Below are 14,507 nucleotides of genomic sequence, written 5' to 3'. Positions count from 1 at the left end.
TCTCAGCTAATGAATCTCAAAATTCCTCACAGGCCCTGCTAGAAATAAGTCTTCCAGGTGAGGTCAGATGCTGTCAACTTGACCACTGATGTTAGTTATTACACATAATTCATAACAAATGATCTAAAGCTAGGCAAGCCAATGGATAGCAAAGACCGATTGAAAACACCCAACTGTGTCACCAGAGCACACCCACAGCACTGTGCTGATGAAGAGTTCCTAAAGGAGCTTGCTTCCCACACTTCCTCTGATCACAACTGGCGCATCTTTATTTTGGGGATAAAGTACATTTGTTATCTCATTATATTCATGTGCATATAGTTATAAAAATGATGTACCATTCCAATAGCTTTGTTTATGGTGGTATGCCAGGCAAATATTTTTATTTTCTAATGAGTACTTGGGTTTTATTAGCCAGCATTAAAAGTGGGGCAGAGTGATTGGAGATGTGAATCGAGATACTCACCAGCACAAGGAGATGAGACACAGATGCTAATAGAAGCTCTGGGGGTAGTTTTCCAGGCTGTTGAATGTAATTTCTCACATCCCCAAATGGCTATAATAGGGAAACACCCTGAAAAGAATTCTCTAATGGCTGTGTGTATGCCGCAGAGGCTCATTGGGAAGTTAATGTGCTATGCAAAGCGGATATTCATTCATTCATTCATTTGGTATGGTGTAATGTATAAGACTGTTCATTAGACCTTTAGTGATTCTGTCGTCCTGTTCTGTTTCCGGTCTAGAAATTCTCACCTACACCAACATAGCTTCTGAACAGAGATCAAAGCCAAGAGATCCCAATCCTCTCAGTGCCTCTGCAAAGCTTCCAGACACTTATCTTTATTCAATCTACAGATAGACTTCGGAATAACTACTGCATTCACTAACTCCGTGTTTACATCCTTATATATGCTACCGGCTTACCATTTCTTCAAAGTAGGTTGCATGTTCTATTCTCCATTCCATTTATTTTAAATGTACCTGTATAGGGAAAAACAAACTAACAAACCCTACCACCTCTTAACCTACCTTCTCTTTTGTCCTGGTACCTTGATACATATTCGTTGAATGAAGAGACAAGTAAACAAAGCATGAGTAAGATTTTGGTTGTGTTTGTAAATCCCACTTGACGTCTTCTTGCATTTTCAACAAGGGAATTCAGTCATTAGAGTTTTTGTGGCCTTAAATTTATTCATGATACTTATAGTATCAAAACACTAATGAGATACGTTCACTGATTTTCAAACTTACAACATTCCTGGAGAAAAGCTGGGAGAAAGCAAAGATCACGAAAACATAAATTAATGTTGCCTAAGCTAAAAGTACAAAAGTCAATGAAGGTAGCATGTTTAATTTTTTTAGAGCGTTCTTTGGCTACCCATAATTCCAGATGGATGAAGGATATTCAACTCAAAATCTCAGAACATCCACTCTGCTGCTGTGAATTTTTCTCATAGTTACTTCCAAATTCTGGCAGTAAGCTATTTTACTGTTTGAAGATAATCGAGTCCAACACCGTCTCAACTAATAGCCTCCTTTGAAGTAGATGGCCAGGTTCTAACCAGTATCCAGTTCCAGAGCTCTACCATATAGGACATTATCTTCCCATTACTGGGGACACTAGAATACAGAGTGCAGCTTCTACATAGGAGCTCTGCATAGGTCAAATCATCTGGAGAAAATGTCCTCAGTATGAAAGTGGGACCAAGGAGTAGCTAAAGTCTCCATAAAGAGCTTGTGTGATGCTGGACCCACTTCCTTCTTAGTTACTCTTTATTATAGACACCACATAGTCTCTTGCAATAATTTGACACAGTGGCTATTACTGACAGAAAATAAAGAGCATAATAACTAATAAGACAATTGTGTAGAGACAAATCATCCCCCATTCTGATTTCACGTGGAGTAAAATGCACAGTAACATTTCAGATCATCCCCTACCCAGCCTTGAAAACTATCCCATCGCAAACTCTACTGAATGAGTCACCAGAGGAGCTGTGGACTGCAGCCAAGAAAATCTTGCCGTCATTAAAAAATGCATTTTACATTATCTTAACTTTCACATGCCAAAGATTAGAAAACACGAGTTACAGTGACTTCATTATTTACATTACAAACAGCTAATACCTTACTGACACACACTGTCCATGACATGAGGAGACAATCAGCTGCTAGAGATAGATGTCTTGTCAATGATACACTCTCTGGATGTAAAAGTGTAAGAAAAATAAAAATGACATGACATTGAAAATATACTGATGAGATGCCTAGACTTAATTTGGGGTTGCAAGCAGAGAAAATGTCACATCGTCACAACCAAGGGTTGACAGAAAGAGCAACTTGAGGAGCTGCCTGCCTGCCCCTGGCCTTCTCAAAGAGGAAGCCTTCATCCCTGTGAACTGGCTGAGCTGCTCAAGGAAAAAAACTGATGGAAGAAGAAAAATGCTGGATCAAAACAATTGCGTGCTGTGCTGCAAAATGCTCTCCCAGAACGAATTGTATGACTTCCACTGTCACTGTGTTGTATATCTGCCCTCCTGAGCCAGGATTGCCTGGAAAGTAGTCTTCAGTACAAGCTGGGCAAGCAGAAAAAGATATGCTGCCTTTCTCTTTCACTAAGGTCTCCTCAGCTGGAAAATTCTTGCCTCCAGTGTTAAGTTCGATGCAGGAGAGATGGCTCAGTAAAATGTTACTGTGAAGAGCTCGGCTCTCTGGCACTGTGTGCGTGTGTGTGTGTGTGTGTGTGTGTGTGTGTGTGTGTGTGTGTGTGTGTGTGTGTCTGTGTGTATGTGTATGTGTGTGTGTGTGTGTGTGTCTATGTGTGTCTATGTGTGTGTGTGTGTGTGTATGTGTATGTGTGTGTGTGTGTGGATATGTGTGTGTGTGTCTATGTGTCTGTGTGTGTATGTATGTGTGTGAGTGTGTGTGTATGTGTGTGTGTCTATGTGTCTGTGTGTGTATGTGTGTGTGTGTGTGTGTGTGTTTGTGTGTGTGTGTGTGTATTCCCATGCAGGTGCACACATTACCCTTTGGTGATCCACATATTATCATTCCAGAAGTGGGAATGCAGAAGACAAAGAAGGGAATACCCAGAGTGAGTGACTGGCTGAGTGTTGAACGAGCTGCATCAGTGAGCTCTGGACTCTACTGAGAGAGCCTAAGTAAATAAGGTAGAAAGCAAAGCAAAGAAGGGGAAAAGACTCCTTGAGACAGACTGGACGTGTGTGATAAGCACATAGTATGTACAAGCACCCTCCCCATACACACATGTCTCTAAGGTGTGTGAACATGCACATAATACACACATATGCACATGCAGAAATTAAACACTTCACTTCTTACCATCTCATAGCATCCTTTGTATCACTGGTTTAGTAGTTTTCTTATTTTTACCTCCTTATGCCTTCCTCTATATTTGAACTTCTCAATTACTTCATCTTTAGTGTGTAAGGCAGTGGTGGGGGAGGGGTACCCTCAGAGGCCAGAATAATGTGTGTCATCCCCTGAAGCTGGAGTGACAGAAAGTTACAAACTGTCCTGCTTGGGTGCTGGGGACTGAAAGTTTAACCACTGAGCCATCTCTCAGCCCCAATAAATTTTTCTTTCTATAATACCACCTATTAATACTCTTCAAAGTAATATATTAAAGACGTAGTCTCATAATACAAGAATTTGGAGAATAAAGACTATTTAAATTGATGTTAATGGATGTTTTCTGTACTGTATATTCAAGTGCTGATTTCTGTGCCAGCAGAGAACTGGTTGCAGTTTGGATTAGCGTTATTATGAAGCATCTCCTGACTCAATGGTTCTACAAACTTTGTTTTCCATTGCTTTTTTCATTGGTTAATTAAAAAGCTATTCAGCCAAAAGATGGACAGGAGAGGAAAAGGCAGAGAGGAGGAGAGAAAATTGGGGGGAGAGAGAGGGGGGAGAGGGAGGGGAGGGGAGGAGGGAGGGAGGGAGAGGGAGAGGAGAGGACAGAGAGGGAGAGGGAGGGAGGGAGAGGGAGAGGAGAGGGGAGGAGGGAGAGGAGAGGAGAGGGAGAGGGAGAGGGGAGGAGAGGGGGAGAGGGGAAGAGAGGAGAGGAGAGGGAGAGTAGGCACTGAGGGTATCAACACTGGGATACAGATGAAGAAGTGGTTTCCAGGCAAGGCAAACATTGCAGATAACAGGCCACACACACAGCAGAGAATCTGCTTAGCTATAGGGTCCAAAGCTTATTATAAATGTAGTAAGTCTCCATGTCATTATTTAAAGCTGAAAAGGGCATAGAAAAGACAATCTTTATACATTTGACATTCCTTTTGTTTTTGTTTTGAAGTAATTCATATAAGTTTCAAGTAGTTATCTGAATATGGTTTGTCCACCATGTTTAAGACTTAGCATTTTAGGGCATTAGATAAAACATGTTATATGTGGCTTTATTTGTCCTTAGTAGTTGTGCAGATAAGCTATGTGAAATAAAGAAATAAAGAAATAAAGAAAATAGTTTTCCCCAGAGCCTGTCTTCTCAGGTGGCTGAACTATTATTGGGATTAATGAGTCTGCATTGTTGACTGACGTCTCCACAGTAGGGACTCAGTTAGATGGGAGAAACGTAAGAGCGCCTGATCATCCAGTGTCTACAATCTTTCCGCATACGCTGCCCTCTGATTCCCAATGGAGACGTGGAATTCTCAGATCAACATTCCAATCTTTGATTCAAACGTTGTTCGCACCTTTGTGTCTGCCATGTTCATTACAGTAACCTTCCAGTACCTTCTTGAACGTTGCCTTTGACAGGTAGAATGAAAATGAATGACACAGGAAACTAATGTCCTAAATAAGCTTCAGATTCAAAAATGTGAGGAAGTGAGATTCTTTTTCCTTTTGGAATACTTAAAAACATGTCCATAACTAAAGAAAATCTAATCCAGAAAGGCCTTAAATAAGAACAGCTCTGGGTTAACTGAGCACATATTTAACAGAAGTCACCAACATCTAAAGAAATGTTTATGACTTGCCTTCAGTGATGCCTTCTAAGTGACCCCTTCTCCATGATACTGTAAGTAATTCCTTGCCCAAGACTTATAAATGACTCCTCACCTATGTGTCTCAGATTAATCTCTCCTCTATGCTCCTATTATAAAACACTCAACCATGCTACTGGAAGTAACTCCAATTCAACTCATTGGTTCTCCAAGATAGATTGGTTAAATCATTTCTTCCATATGTGGTCTTCTTTATCTGAGATTAATAGACTTAAATTCCCCAATCATGATCCTCACCTAACAGCTTAATAGTTCATTATCAGAGTTCTGGACATAAACAACCTAATTAACTAATGATACCAGAAGTGTGTGTGTGTGTGTGTGTGTGTGTGTGTGTGTGTGTGTGTGTGTAAATAATAATACCTTTATTGTAAACATGGTCTTAGATGCATCACCAAATCTTCAAAAAAATCTTCAAAATAGGTAAAGTTGAAACTCACTGATCCATATCATGTAGATGCCTGAGCCAATGCAGTGTTCTATAAATCAGAGCACACTTGGTTCTGAGTTAAATAGTACATGCACAAGAGCTATCAAAGGTTGAAAAAAGTTTACGCTTAAATTATACACAATAAATCTGGGGAAATCCACCCAGCAGAGGGGGCTGTTGGCTTAAGAGTTCTATGTGCCACAATATGCAAATTGAGCAAATCTTACAATTCCATTTATTGGTATACAGCAAATATTTATTACAGAAAAACTACAAACTGTAACTATGTATCAAGCATGTATCTCTCTATATATCTCTCTGTGCGCACAATATATTCATCTGCTATGTATAATTTACAGTCATTAAACTATAATAATTAGACTTGGGAATTAGAGCTTTGATGTGGAGAACAGAGGGATGGATATATTTAATTTCAAGAACAGATATGAAGCAAAAAATGGATGAAAAACATAAACCAAAATAAAAGATGAAAATGTGAATACTTCATCTACTCATCCAAAAGCTTAAATGATTCTAAAATGTTATACGAAGCTCAAAATTATAAAATGAATGTATGTCTCCCCAAGGCTCTCTTAGTACTGATAACAAGTTTGTCCTGTACTTGGAACGTTCTGACTTAATACATGGTATGATTTTTCGGCTTGGGATATAATAAAGCAACAGCTACCATCCACATCTATTTCAAGTCTGGAGCTACTCAATGCTGTTCAGTTTGTTCTCAAAATAACGAAACCCAAAACCTAAGGATCAAGGCTACAAATAAATCAGGAGGCAATGGGGACTTAAGCATCAGGTGATTGCCAAGAGACTGAGGAGAGTTCAGAAAGCTTATTAGTAGTCAAACAGATTGATTAGTTGTAACAAGCAACTTTTCAGATCTATATACAATGGAGTCATTAATCTCAGTTCTCCAAAGACATGAAAAACGAAGTGTTAAGTGTGTCTCCTAGAGAAGTCATTGACAGCTAGATAATGGGGAGCTGTCCTTTGCTCTGTCGGAACAGCACAAGAATCAGCAGCACAGAGTCCACCAGGGTGGGACATTGGAAACAGGACACCTTACAATGAAGAAACCGAGACTCCAGAAGGGCACAGGGAGACCTCAGAGCCACAAATGAGGACTAGCGCTGGTTGACCCACTGTCAGGGCTCTGAAAGAGATTTCTAAGGTCTCAGCAATCTTCCACTGTAGGAGAGAATTTTAAAATTCTGCAGTTTTTGGTGGTGAAACTATCAAACACACTCCAATCATCCTAAGTGTTGTGATTTGCACTTTAAAAATAAAATAAAATAGATAAAAGCTTCTCCTGCCCACATCTAACTAAAACAATCATACAAATTATATATATACATATATATGTATATATATGTATAATTTTATATAATAAAAAACCCAAACATGTTAATTTTTGCAATGGCATTTTCATTTCCCTTTAAAAGATTTTCTTGATTTGATCAATTGATGAAATGGGGAACTGAGTGTACAATTCAATGCCCCTGCTTCCTCTGGGATAATAGCCACTCTGTTATTGTTCCAAGTGTAATAACATATTTTATTGTGGCCATTTTATAAATGGTCAGCATTTGGCAATATAAATTTATATTCTCACAGGCCTTCAATCCCTTAAATCCGTGCAGCAGAGTAAGTTCATTTAAACATTGACATAATTCAAGGTTGATATTGGCTTTAAAAGATAGATTGTTTATATAATCATTATAGATTTTAAAAGTCAGGTGAGAGGATTGAAGGAGTGAGAGAAACTATGCAAGTTTTCAAAAAATTCTTCAGCAAACCCCAGGAGTAACATTTAATCATTTTTTTCTCTTTCTTGATTTTCTCCAGGTGAAAAATATAAATTTTGATTTTAAAAATAAAATTTGCAACAACAGTAATAACTCTAATTCCTGCTTATTTGATTTTTTAAGTGTTTTAAGGATATAAGTGTTTTAACTATTTAGAGCCAATTTTTCAAGTCGAAGCTTCTTACTGTAAATTAAACATTCCTTGTCATACCACTGAGCATATGACAGTTATGTCGACTACGTTAATTTGCAATGACCAGTAAATGTGGTTTAGCACATATTACTTTATAGCTTCACAGTTTACTTCTGATAATATTCATTTAAATGGCAGTATGGACATATGTTTCACAATACCATTGATATGTATGGAGTAGGGGGATGAAATATCTTAGGTTATTGGCTAGCATGCATGAAAACCTCTATTTAATCCCCAGTACAGCAAACAAAAACATAAAATCAGTTTGCTCTCGGTATGTTTAGAATTATTTTTCCATATACTACACATGCTGCTTATCAGTTCACCGCACCAACCTACAAAACAGAAGTCAGGAAAGAACACAATTAGTCAAACACTGTACATGGTACAGTGACCATCTTCGCTTTCTCTGCACTGGTTCAGCGACTGAGTCAAATCCGGTTGAAAGGGATTGACAGTTGCTGTCCTTGGCTCAGAAAGACGATCATCGAAATTCATTATAAGGGGAGAGCATGAGTTGCTTTTAGTCTTGCTGTGGATACCCGATAAAAGAAACTCAAGTGAGGTGGGATTTATTTCGACTCCTGACTTGAAGGGATATCATCTGGACAAGAAACATGGAAGCAGTGGTACCCATGACAACACAAACATAAGGCAAGTACTCATTACTTCCTCATCTTTTAATGGAAAACAGAGCCAAGCTACGACAAAAAGCAGGGCTGGGAAGCCCCACCTTCTAAAGGCTATAGAGTCATAAAACGACATTGACAGTGACCAATAGTCGAATGTCTAGATCTCCCCAGATGAGGAGAGCATGATTTAACATTCAGATCATAACAGGAAAATAGCAAACAGCAAAACAAAATGATCTGTCACATTTGCACAAGACACAGTCAATAAATCCGGTGCCATCAGCAAGAGAGGGTGAGGACAAGGAAGGAGATGCCAAAACTACCCAGGGATGTTCTACTCCCGCACAGTGTAGACAAGCTAATTCCCAAAATATATCCCCAAAGCAGAAAGCAGCATAGCTGTTAAAAACTCTTCTATTTACTCATATACTTATTCTTGTGTATGTAAACTTTAAGGACATTTGTGGAGCATAGCCTGTATTCTGTTGTAGGGATAGAAACATGGTATCTACTTCCATTATCATAGCCTGTATTCTGTTGTAGGGATAGAAACACGGTATCTACTTCCATTATTGTGATGTTAGAACGTCAGTGAAGCAGTCACGCTAATGACATCTTTGTAATGCGGTAAACTGGTTCAAGAAGGACCTATACCTACGTGGATAAAAGATCGCATTAAATATCACTTGTAACTAATACAAGTCAGAAAATAATTCTCAAATTAAAACTCTTCTAAAATGACAAATTTACGCTTGGTGCTCACGGTGCGTGCCTTTATTCCCAGCACAGAGGCAGGCAAAGCCTTCTAGATCTACATGGTGAGTTCTGTGACAGCTACAGCTTCATAATGAGACCCCATCTCAAAACAATAAACAAACACCCCCCCCAAAAAAACTCCCCACCAAAATCCAAAAGAATTATTTAAAAAAAACTATAAGGTTAACTGGACAAAAGGAGTAGTTGTTTGTCCATCTCTTGAAGCTTTCTGTTCATATTAGTCGGGATTCTGTTGAGTCACAGATGTTATGGGTGGTCTCTATACAGTAAGGGAATTTGTTATGATGTCTAACAGTCTGTAGTCCAACTCCCCAACAGTAGTCTCGATTGCTATGAACCGAAGCATCTTTGCCCAGGGTACCCAGTTCTCATGGCCACCCTAGACCTGGAGGACATCAGGAGCTGCAAGGAAGAGACCTCGGTCTCAGAACCTAGAGGCAACCAGGATGAGCCCATACCCCCGGTGATGGTGGACTTCGCCCTTTTGGTCAGTGAACACTTGTTGGAGCTGGGGCCAGAGCCTTGGAGTAGACATACCATAGGCCTGAGGAGGAAATAAGCCTCGGATATGCCTGCTGGCTCTGACACTTCCTTCGATGGAGCAAACAGGCTGGGTATTTGCTGCCCCTGAGTGGCGGGGAGGACAGTGCAGCGTCTGCATCATCTACTCCATGCGGTGCCTGGTCTGCGAGGCTGTGGACAGCGGAAACCTGCAAGTGCTGACAGACGTTCAAAACCTAGTGGATGAGAACAGCTACACCCCTCAGGATCCCGGGAGCTCTGCAGACTGCTGTTCACTACTTGCTACATGGCCAGCGAGAACCCCTCCCAGGAGACCCACCGCTGATGCAAGCTACCACATCAGTCTGAGCATCAACACTGCTGTGAAGGCTGTCTTGGGCATCTTCAGCCTGGTGAGCAGGAAGTTCCCTCGGTGCAGGCTCGAATTAGGTTGGTCCTTGACTACCTGTTTGCTCAGCTGAGCCTCTGGTCTTGGGGTGCTGGAGGAAGTCTTCTTGTGCTTGGATCTGCCAGTGTGGATGAGAGTCTCCTTGGCTACCTGACCAAGTATGACTGCTCCAGTGCGGACATCAACCCCCGGAGGTGGCGTCTGCAATACGGACCTGAGAACCTTTGTCCAGTTCTGCGCAGAGCACTTCCAGCTTCCTGTTCTGCAGAGCATCCTGTCAGCACTGGCCACTGCAGAGCTGGAACCCTTAGCTGATGAGCAGGTGAGAAAGACATGGGGATGACGTACACAGAACTCTCCATCTTCCGCTACGGAAGGTCGCCAAGGCGGGGCCCTACAGCATGTTCTGCAAACTGCTCAACATGTGGAAAGACAGCTGTACTCCAAGACAGGCGGCTGAGAAGGTAAGGCGATTTTCTCAAAGTACTCCATAAACAGACACAAGATGACAATCCTCACGTCAGCCTATCATGCCGAAAACTACAGTCCTGAGGACAACAAGTTTGACCTGAGACCCTTTCTGTACAACATGAGGTGGCCCTGGCAGTTCCTCTACATTGACAACCAGGTTCTACAGCTCGAGAGGAAAGCACCAGCGACTCTGAAAGAACAGACCTGAAACACTTCAGAGAGCCATCACCTATATGAAAACAGCTCCTCCCCAGAGACCCCTAATATGAATTCAAATCAACAGTGGCCCCTGACAGAGACCGCCACGAACCAGGTTTTGTTTACATTTCAAGGGAGAGAGATTTCTTCTAATGACATAAAAGATATAAACAAAAATGTTCTTTAAAAGTTGTGTTTTATTATTTTATATGTATGGTCTCTGACCTACATATATGTCTGTGTACCAAACGCATGCCTGGTACCCAGAGAGGCCAGAAGAGGGCATTAGGTCCTCTGGAACTTGAGCTAAAGATGGTTGTGAACCACTATGTAGGTCCTGGGTATTGGACCCAGTTCCTCTGTGAAAGCAACCAGTGCAGTGTGGCTTCACAGGCATGTGTGTAGGCAAAAAGGCCGTGCACATAAAAATAAAACTAATAAAATTCTAAAGACAAAATAAATAAAAGAGAGTATTTAGAGGGGCTGGAGAGATGGCTCAGCGGTTAAGAGCACTGACTGCTCTTCCAGAGGTTCTGAGTTCAAATCCCAGCACCCACATGGTGGCTCACAACCATCTGTAGTGGGATTAGATGCCCTCTTCTGGTGTGTCTGAAGACACCTACAGTGTGCTTATATTAAATAAATAATAATAAATAATAAATAAATATTTTTAAAAATTCAAAAAGTACGCAGAGACTTTTAAACAATGTGGTATTTAAGATAGAAACTCCCGAAAGACTGTACATGGACTGACCCAGGGCTCCAACTGCATGTGTAGCAGAGAATAGCCTTGTTGGGGCACCAGTGGTGGGGAAACCCTTGGTCCTGCCAAGGTTGGACCCCCAGTGCAGGGGAATACTGGGGATGGGGAAGGGGAAATACCCGTATGAGGGAGGGGGAGGGGATGGGGGCTTATGGACAAGAAAGCTGGAAAGGGAATAACATTTGAAATGTAAGTAAAGAAATATATTAATAAAAATTATAATAATAAAAAAGAATCCACTTTTATCTGAGCATGTAAAGTTTGGAAGTCTTTTACTCTCTTTCTCTCTCTCACTCTCTCTCTCTCTCTCTCTCTCTCTCTCACACACACACACACACACACACACACACACACACACACACACACACACAGAGACACTTGTACAAACTAAAAATAAGTACTTCGGAGACCAGTCAGGGAATATACCTCTCATGTCTCCTCCCATGGAGAAACCAGGGCTCACACTCAAAGTCTCACTGACACAGAAGTCAAACTGTCAGGGTCTGTAATCCATCAAGCTAATGAATTGATTGTGGCAGCCTAGAGAGTAGACTAGATTGTGAGTAAGAAATCCTGAGGAAATACAACGTTAGGATGCCCCAACCTTTTCATGGAGTTTGCTCCAGGGAACCACCACAAGACTGCTAACATAAAAAGTTGGGAAAGATAAGTTCCTAGCTTGGTCAAGGAAAGAAACTTAACAAATGTGAAATATTCAGAGTACATGCCAGAGCAAAGCCTTTACTCTCCAGGGAAAACCATGACCAGGGTCTTACATTATCTGGGCAAAGAAAATCTCCTGACCATACCCATCATTAACTCTTCTGTTTCACCTAAACAGAAAAAGAAATTGCAAGAGATCAGAATAAAGGAACCATACCTGGAACAAAGGCTGCTAAAAAGCTGGAGATTTACTCATCGCATTACAGAATAGTTTCCCCAATATCCAATTACCACAAAGACAGGGCTTCATTGCAACAATGACACATGGGTGAATTTGATGCACAGTGGACTTCTGGGGATAAGTTTCAGGGAAACTCCAGGTCATAAGTGAGACGGGATATTGGATATCAAATAAATTTTGAGTCTTTTGTCACCCCTAGCAACATGAAACATGATCCTTAGCAAAGCTCTAACAGAGAGATAAAAACTGCACACTGTAGGCTTAGAAAAAGACCTTTTGTTACACCACACATTATGTCCATCGTTAAACAAGCTACATGATCGTGCTAGAAGACAAAGATAAGGCTGTCAGAATACTCAAACACCACACAGGAATCAGGCAAGTAAGTTCAAATAATGTGATTAATATGTTAAGAGTAGAAATGTACAGCAGGTAATTATAATTAGGTAAGCTATGACAAGAGGTAGGAAATTTTAAGAGTATTAAGAAATTGTCTTTTTGCAACAGGTGGAGACTATTACGGAAACCCACAGTCAATCAGTACCAACTGATACTTCTACAAAATACTCTCTCAACAAAAGCTCTGAGAACATGGTGGAAGAGGAAGCAGAAAGATTACAAGAACCAGACGATCAGGAGTTTTTGGTAAGATTGTGTCTCCTAGTACTATCCAAAGCTACATCCACAGAGTATCAGCAGTATAATAGCCCAAACGTCAGTTAAATAAGGACATTGGTGATGAGCATGCCAAGTAGACAGAGAAATGTGTCTCTACTGTAACAAGGAGCCACAGGCAACTAAGAAAAGCTAGAAATGGAGAAGGGCTTTCTTTCCTGGAAAGACCTCACCAATTGGTTTTCCAGGGCCAAAAAGCCAGTCTTGAGGCATACATACCAGTAGCATTTACCTACATTTCTACAATAATGACTAATGAAAACGGAGTCCATGGACCTGAAAAAGAGTGAGTAGGATCATGTGGGAAGGTTTGAAGAAAGGAAGAGGAAGGGGGAACAAACAACAAGAAACAAGATAGCGTCAGAAAACACTGGAAATCCCTGACTCTGGATGTCCCATCAATCCCTACAGTCAAGTGTTCAGCAGGAAAGTCAATAGTTACTATCTTCCCAGGTCGCACAGAAAAAGGCTGAATGTCAAGAATATCGCCATGGAAAGAAAGACTGCATGATATACCGATCAACAGACTGAACATCAAGAAAGGAAGAGTGGGTGTGCAGATAGGTTAAAATAAACATCCCTTAATAAAGTATAAATGGAAAAAAGAATAATGACTAAAGAAAATAATATACTAGAGATTTCCAAAATATATCATTCATGTAATTGGAATAGAGAACAAGATAGAAGAAAAAGTGAGGTAATAGTAGTCACGGACAAGATTTTTCTGAATTTAATAAAGATATGGAGCCATAAGAAGCCAGAAACACACACACACACACACACACACACACACACACACACACACACCTTATAAATTTGCTATTTTGAAAGAAATACTAATTTCATAAAAGATACATGCATTGACACATAAAGAACATTTGATAATACAACTAATACTCATTCTTAGTTCTTAAAGCCGAATCAGTAATCAATATCCTCCCACTCCTCAATGCACTATCAACTCATAAATAACTAGTAATATTTTAAACACTAATGGAAGAAACAAAATCAACTACCTACGATCACTTCCATAGGAAATCAAGGGCATAATTATCAAGAGATAATTATGAATTATCTCTTAGTAACATAATGGTATTCTGACTTAGTTTGAGTTTTCATTTATATGAAGAGACAATAGGAACAACACAACTCTTATAAAGGCAAACATTTAACTTGGCTGGCCTACAGTTTCAGAGGTTTGGTCCATTATCACCATGGTGGAAACATAGCAGCATCCAGGTGGACATGGTTCTGGAGGAGCACAGAGTTCTACATCTTCATCCAAGACAGCAGAAGAGGGCTGGATTCTGCTGGCAGTCAGCAGGCGATTGACTATACTGGACAGAGCTTGAGCATATATACGAGACCTCAAAGCCCACCTCCACGGTGACACACTTCCTCCAAGGTCATACTTACTCCAACAAGGCCATATCTCTGAATAATGACACTCTTTGTGGGCCAAGCATTCACACACATGAGTCTTTGGGGCCATATCCATTCAAACTACCATACGCCCTATTAGGAAAGCTAGGTAAAGACAGGATATCCTTACAAGATAGGAAAACAAGATATCCTTACAAGATAGGAAAGCTTCAGCCATTCCATAGATGTCTCTTGTCACCATACATGCAAGCATGCTCAACAAAGTATCAGAACACGGTATGCAATGATATAGAATGAATTACACAAATAGGG

General features: G+C 40.5%; 1 pseudogene; it reads left to right on the top strand.

Moving 5' to 3' along the window:
* Positions 1 to 4,662: 4,662 nt before the first annotated feature.
* On the top strand, positions 4,663 to 10,480 carry LOC116893080 (annotated as a pseudogene).
* The last annotated feature ends 4,027 nt before the right edge of the window (positions 10,481 to 14,507 follow it).

The sequence above is a fragment of the Rattus rattus genome, chromosome 2 (assembly GCF_011064425.1).
Source record: "Rattus rattus isolate New Zealand chromosome 2, Rrattus_CSIRO_v1, whole genome shotgun sequence".
NCBI classification, from domain to species: Eukaryota; Metazoa; Chordata; class Mammalia; order Rodentia; family Muridae; genus Rattus; species Rattus rattus.
The sequence above is the reverse complement of the archived record's forward strand: the minus strand, read 5'-3'. Positions and strand labels throughout refer to the sequence as shown.